This window comes from Lissotriton vulgaris, chromosome 3_1 (assembly GCF_964263255.1).
Source record: "Lissotriton vulgaris chromosome 3_1, aLisVul1.2, whole genome shotgun sequence".
NCBI lineage: Eukaryota > Metazoa > Chordata > Amphibia > Caudata > Salamandridae > Lissotriton > Lissotriton vulgaris.
The window spans coordinates 313,462,543-313,470,317 of NC_141689.1; the positions used below are offsets into that span (position 1 = coordinate 313,462,543).

The 7,775-nt window shown below is 42.2% G+C and overlaps 1 pseudogene; it reads right to left on the minus strand.

The window, feature by feature from the left end:
* Nucleotides 1-6,499: 6,499 nt before the first annotated feature.
* The window catches only part of LOC147726377 (28S ribosomal RNA), a 4,125-nt pseudogene continuing 2,849 nt past the window's right edge, over nt 6,500-7,775 (minus strand).

Here is a 7,775-nt window from a genome sequence, read left to right on the forward strand (position 1 = left end):
CGCACCCTTCAAACATTGAATGTAAAGTGTGGCAAGCAATGTTCATACAATAAGAAGCAGTACAAACGACACCTGAAAATGCATGGACAGCAAGCATCAGGGAAGCTTCCTAATATATATATATATATATATATATATATATATATATATATATATATATATATATATATATATATATATATATATATATATATATATATATATATATATATCACGGCTCCAAAGTCCTGATAATACCCAGCCGGGTCACAGGAATAATAAGCACTCTCGAGCACGGCAGCGATCTTTAGCAGGGCGGTTTATTTGAAAAACACGCGTTTCGGGAGAGCCCTCCCTTTCTCAATGTTTACATCTGAAACACAGTGCGCAGCGCCATTATCAATGTTTGCAAAATGGATGAAAACAAACAAAGGACTAGTTCTTGCACGCAGCACTGGACGCCATCTTAGAGTGTATACTTTCAACACAATTCACATTGGATTGCTAGCAAGTTTGCAACACCTAAATACTGCTGTGTATCGGAAAAATTGATATCTTATAAACAAAACCATGTATTGTACATAATCTTAATACGTTTTATGGCTAAGATAGCAATACATTGTTGAGAGATACTCAACTACCGACAAAAACACAAAACTCTAATGTGGTCAAGTCGGACAAAATCTAGCCGTGGATCGGCAATTACAGCCCAATAGGACTGCCACAACTTCGGTGTAGTCAAAAACTGAAGCAATTCATCTAGCTAAATATTGCTAGTAATGACGTCATCCATCACAAAAACAAAAACACTCAGGACATTTCAGAAAACATTACACAAGCATTTCAACTAATATTGGAAACTCAGTATTCGACTCAAATGGTTCTCATAAAACAGTAATAAACTTTGTTAACCCAAATGAGAGGCCAATTCTTCTCCCATATTTAAACCTCCAGGTGCTTTGGTCTCCAGGTCTATAATGTAGCGAGACTCAAGTCTCCTAAGTGTGAGCAATCTATTGCCCCCTCTTGGATTCTCTTCTACTTGGTCCAAACAAAAGTACCTGAGAAGATTCCTGTCACTGTTGTGTTTCAAAGAGAAATGTCGGGCCACGGGATACGTAAAGTCTTTATTCACAATGGCCCGCATGTGTTCTAATATCCTCAACTTGACAGGATTAATAGTACTCCCAACGTACCGTAACATGCAAGGACACATTAAGCAATAGACTGCAAAGTCTGTGTGACATGACATGAACTAAATTATCTTCCTCCCATCCTTCCTACCCGGGACTTGATATGTCAGTGTCCTTTTACTTGCTGCACAGGCTTTGCATTTTCCACAAGGGAAAAAACCTTTGGTGTCCTTCAGAGTGCCTAGCGGTTTCTGTATTGGTTGCAAATAGCTATGAACTATTTGATCTCGTAGAGATCTGGCCTTCCTGAACGTGATTAACGGTGTGTTGGGAATATCAGGCCCTACAATCTGATCAGATTTCAGAATGTGCCAATGTTTTGACAAGATGGATCGTAGTTTGAAGGAGTCAGCAGCATAGGGTGTTATGATGCGGAATCTGCCTTCAGTATTAGGACCTGTCTTCTTAACAAAAAGACTAGCACGGGGTATTTTCCTTACCCTATTGAGGGTCTCTTGAAGAAGGGAAGAGTTGTAACCTCTCATTATGAATCTTTCCATGCATTCACCAGCTGCTTTCTCAAAATGTACATTTTGGCTGCAGTTGCGCTTTAACCGCAAAAATTCCCCGTAGGGGATATTATTGACCAGTTTACGAGGATGACCACTGGAAGCGTGTAAAACGCTATTCCCAGCCGTGGGTTTGCGGTAAAGTTGTGTGCAAATGCGTCCCTCATTGACACTTACTTCTAGGTCTAGGTAATTAACCTTTTCCCTACTGATTTCACTAGTAAATCTCAAGTCGTTCTCGTTGAGCAATTGTATATATTGGTTGGCTTCATCAACTGTTCCATTCCACACCAGGAACAGATCATCTATGTATCTGCTCCAGGTCACCACCTTGGTGTTCCATGTGGCGAGTCTGGGGGCCCAGGCTACCTGCTCCTCCCACCAGCCAACGTATATATATATATATATTTCAACAACATCCCCCTCAGAAGATAAACGAGCCGCACACGAACTTGACCTTTACATCTGTTTAATTGCATGCAAAGCGAGAAAACACAGCATTTTCACCAACATGTTTCGTTTCTTCAGGAAACTTCTTCGGAGGTGTGCCTGCTCCCAATCAATAGTCAGTTTGCCACAGGTAGGTTTGCGATGGTTTTAAAATACCTTCTTCTGAAGGCTCCGCCCAGTATGGAAACACTTCCTTTTCAATTGCCTTCTGGAACCTGTGGTTCACTCGTTAAATGTTCCGTTTTTTAAAACCCTCCAGTGGGTGTTTAATTTTCTTTCGGTGCAAGTTCCCTTAACAAAAACCAACTTTAAGGGCTGAAAAAGGGCCACATACCGGAGTCCAGTCCCCGGGAGCACCGCATTCCCCCTCAGTCCGTTTGTCGGTTTCCACAGCATGGTTCAGTGCGGGGATGCATGGCTCTTCAGGATGGCTGTGCGTTACTCCTCGGCAGAACCAGGCCGACATCTATTTCAACAACATCCCCCTCAGGAGATAAACGAGCCGCACACGAACTTGACCTTTACATCTGTTTAATTGCATGCAGAGCGAGAAAACCCGGCATTTTCACCATCATTGTATCGCATTTGGAGTTAAATCAAATGCTGTTTCTCAGGGGCTCACCTGTAGGACAGGACGACAGATGCAACAGTTAGCAGTGCACGTGCCGCACCCTTCAAACATTGAATGTAAATTGTGGCAAGCAATGTTCATACAATAAGAAGCAGTACAAACGACACCTGAAAATGCATGGACAGCAAGCATCAGGGAAGCTTCCTAATATATATATATATATATATATATATATATATATATATATATATATATATATATATATATATATATACATATATATATATACACAAGTAGTCAAACTGCAGCAAAGCTCCAGGAACCAGCACAGACGACCAAACGAATCCGAGATAAGGCAAAATTAAATTTTATTTAAGGCAAACTGAGCAGAAGCAAAAAACTGACGCGTTTTGGGCGGATGCCCTTGTTCAAAGTCAAAAGTTTACCCACAATGCCTGTATTTTTAAAATGCTAGTGCACACCATGTGACACAGTTAAACATAGAAGAGATACTACTATTGCGTGTGAATGGCATATAGGAGTAGAGGGGAGGTCAAATGCCCGTATATCATATTAAAATTCATATGAAATTACAATCATGACTGAATAAATTCATTTTTTAAGACAAGAAAGTTTCTGCATAAATGCATGTACACGGTCAAAACAGTATAATAATCTCAAAGCGTATAATGTGCAAATTGTCGCAGTATGTAAACATCACTCTAAATATAAATAAGACAGTTCTAGTTAAAAAGCATATTTTAAATACTTAAAAACATTTTGAATACAAAAATAAATTGTTATTCTAAAAACTGTTTCATTAGTGATGTGCAATTTTGCGCAATGTAAACACACACTCTGTGCAAGAATTGTTAATAAATATTATGCTGTTGAGACCTTGTATCTGATTTACAATCCTGTGGGGACATCTGGAAATGATGGCAACCCCAGTTTTACTAATCATAATAAATTGGGGACATCAATTACTGATGGCAGCCCCTCTATTTTCAAATATAACGCCTTCGTTCAATTTGCATCAACTTCAATCTGTTAGTGCCCCTGATACCTCAAATAGTGAATACCAAACTAATATTGTGAAAAGATTCAAAATAGATACATATCAACATTTTAACAGGTCAAAGAAAAATAAGGGTGAAATGACAAAACAACAAAAAAAATTCTATAATTTTCTTTCTTGAAAATATACTTTGTAAATGTTAGAAGGAACAGCAAAAAGGAAAAAAAACTTAAATTAAGTTTGAAGTAAGAATTAATCTGTGTGAGGCAGTAGACTCAGTGGAAAGATATATAACTTTTCAAATAGGGATATTGATTATCATTGACATGATGGAATTAAGTCTACCCTATAAGAAATGATACACATCCTCTGTGGTGTTCAATCCATTGGGCACCTTGGTATCCAGTTCTAGTATCATTCTTGATTCTAGTTAGCGTAACATCTTATCTCTGTCCCCTCCCCTACGAGGTTGGGGCTCAGATGTCAAGACAAAATAACTGAGACACTCCAAATTGTTGTTATGCATGCTTTTGAAGTGCCTCACCACTGGATACGCATTGTCATTATTGACAATCGCCCGAAGATGCTGCAATATCCTGGCATGCACTGCTAGCCGAGTTCTCCCAACGTATCTCAAGCCGCATGTGCAAGTCAGGACATATACAGCATATTCGTCCTGCAGTTATAATTGCCTTTGATCTTTAAAGGTATAGGACTGAATGGGGTCATGTAGGTGCTAGTGTTGACACCAAATTTACACGCCCGACAACTTGAGCACTTAATTTGCTCAAAAGCAGCGGTGTGAGCTTACCAGACACACAGATTGGGTAAATCACATGCAGGAGCAATGCAAATACCCCTCTCATACTGAACAGATATAGCATAGGAGGCAGAGAGCCCAATATTTCGGAATGGAGGGCTGTTCCCAACTCTATAGGCCATCTATGACTGACACTTGGTGCTGGAAAAGGATGGACCAAACCAGCCTCTAGACTTCCGCCAACACACTGAGTCTTGCAGTTGGCTAAAAAGAGTCCCCACACTCAATCAGCCGTGGGATGTGTCAGTCTATCTTGGCGGTGCTCAAGTCCTCTACTGGATTGATTCAAACACCCTCTGTAGGGTCTCAATCACCATCTATACATTGTTCGCTGTGCCCCTAGAATATCATAAGACACCCTCTGCTGGTGTCTAGGCACACCATGGCAATCCATTCTTGAATTTAGGTATCACAGTATCAGGACTGATCTGAATTTGCACTCATATATGGTCAAATCTTCTATCAGGGGCACATTGTAGCCCATATTGGAGGGAAGCCAATGCTGCAGTATAGCACACCTTTATCCTGGCATCAGTCAGGTAGTGAACTATAAGAGGACATGTTGAACAGACATCAATAGCCTTCTCAATTTGGTAACTTAATTTTTCCAGCCACGGGTCTTTGTTTGCTAGAGTTAAATATTTTTTCTTCTAGATTGATTAGAAGTTTGGTTTGAAATCTAGATTAATTCTTTTGATACTGCATTTATTTGGCTCTACATGAATTCTATCAGCTAATAGTCTGAAAAAACAATTAATTTTGATAGCCTGTCCATTTCATTTATTAAGTGGATGCGTGTCAGAGGTGTGTCTAGTTGCCACATCTTTGTCTCCTCACTTACTGCTATCTGACCTTTGATCCCATTTTGTCATCCCATTTTCTACAGCTTATGACTAGGGGTGGGCAGAAAACTACACTCTGACAGCGTAGTTGATGAAGCCAGCCACCCCTGCTCCCCAGCCCAGTCCCTGCTTCTGAAAGCAGCCAGGCAGGGGAGAGCCTGCCCGGCCCCCAATGGGCTCCCGTCTATTGGTGTCTAGGCACACCATGGCAATCCATTCTTGATTTTAGGTATCAGAGTATCAGGACTGATGTGAATTTGCACTCATATATGGTCAAATCTTCTATCAGGGGCACAATATAGCCCATATTGGAGGGAAAGCAATGCTGATGGCCCTACACAGAATGGCACATCTTTATCCTGGCATCAGTCAGGTAGTGAACTATAGGAGGACATCAATGAACAGGCATCAATGCCCTTCTCAATTTGGTAACTTAATTTTCCCAGGCTCGAGTCTTTGTTTGCTAGAGTTAACTCTTTTTTCTTCTAGATTGATTAGAAGTTTGGTTTGAAATCTAGATTAATTCTTTTGATACTGCATTTCTTTGGCTCTACATGAATTCTATCAGCCAATAGTCTGAAAAACCAATTAATGTTGAGAGCCTTTCCATTCCATTTATTAAGTGAATGCGTGTCGGAGGTGTGTCTAGTTGCCACATCTTTGTCTCCTCACTTAATGCTATCTGACCTTTGATCCTATTTTGTCATCCCATTTTCTACAGTTTATGACTAGGGGTGGGCAGAAAACTACGGTCTGACTGCGTAGTGGATAAAGCCAGCCACCCCTGCTCCCTGGCCCAGTCCCTGCTTCTGAAAGCAGCCAGGCCGGGGAGAGCCTGCCCGGCCCCCAGTTGACCCCCGTCCCAAGCCCCCGGACCCTCGGCTAGCTTGCAGGACAGGGGGCTCCTGCACCCTGGGGCCCGCCGGAAGCAGCACGAGCCCCGGGTCTGGTCCAAGCTTCCGAACACTAGCCAGGCAGGGTAGAGCCTCCCCGGGGCCTGGCAGACCCCCATCCCCAGCACCCGGACCCTCTGATGGCTCCGGTCCCCAAGCAAGCGGCTCTATGCACCAGCCCCCGAGAAAGGCCGGCTATCCCAGGCCCACTGAGGCTCCACGGCACTGCGGTATCATTACGGTTTAGGTGGGATTCTGACTTAGAGGCGTTCAGTCATAATCCCAGAGATCGTAGCTTCACCCCATTGGCTCCTCAGCCAAGCACATACACCAAATATCTGAACCTGCGGTTTCTCTCGTACTGAGCAGGATTACTATTGCAACAACATATCATCAGTAGGGTAAAACTAACCTGTCTAATGACGGTCTAAACCCAGCTCACGTTCCCTATTAGTGGGTGAACAATCCAACGCTTGGTGAATTCTGCTTCACAATGATAAGAAGGCCAACATCGAAGGATAAAAAAGCAGGTGTACCGCCCCAGTCAAACTCCCCACCTGCCAATGTCCCCGGAGCGGGTCGTGCCCGGCGGGCGCCGGGCGCTTGGAGCCAGAAGCGAGAGCTCCACGGGGTTCGCCACCCCGCCTCACCGGGTAAGTGAAAAAACTATAAGACTAGTGGTATTTCATCGGCGGCCCGAGGGCCTCCCACTTATCCTTCACCTCTCATGTCTCTTCACAGTGCCAGACTAGAGTAAAGCTCAACGGGACTTCTTTCCCCTATGATTCTGCCAAGCCCGTTCCCTTCGCTGTGGTTTTGCTAGATAGTAGATAGGGACAGTGGGAATCTCGTTCATCCATTCATGCGCGTCACTAATTAGATGACGAGGCAGGTAGCTAATCTGTACCACCTCGCGGTGGCTCATTCTGGGTTATTATGCTGCCCATCAGCGTCAATTCGGTTCATGCTTCCAACAATACAACATTCTTTCGCTCCGGAGTACAGCCACACTGAACGCTGTCCTCAATGGAACTGGGATCACGTACAGGCCAGAAATAGTACACATTACAGTACTATTCCAACAATTTTAAGATTGTCTACGAACAGTTCTGAGAATTAAAATACAATTAGCAGGACATCAATAATCAAAGTGTGATATTTATGTGAATGCGATTATTTGAGACCTATTCATCATTCAAGACATTTCAAAAAGTATGATGTACACACTATTTCTATATTGTTATAAGCACACATATAAAAAACAAAAAATACACATCTACAAATTGCACATCTAATTAGAAAGCACATCTATAAAAAATGCATACCTATAAAATTCACATCTATACTAACTCTTATATAAACCTATGTGCTCAAACATTATGTTTTATAAGGGTGACATGTGTGCTGCAAGAGAAGGTACATCTCAGTATAAGTTTGATACTCAATTGTCCATGAATACTTGGCACATTTTAAGAGTGTCCATTAAAGTAGTCAGGCAAA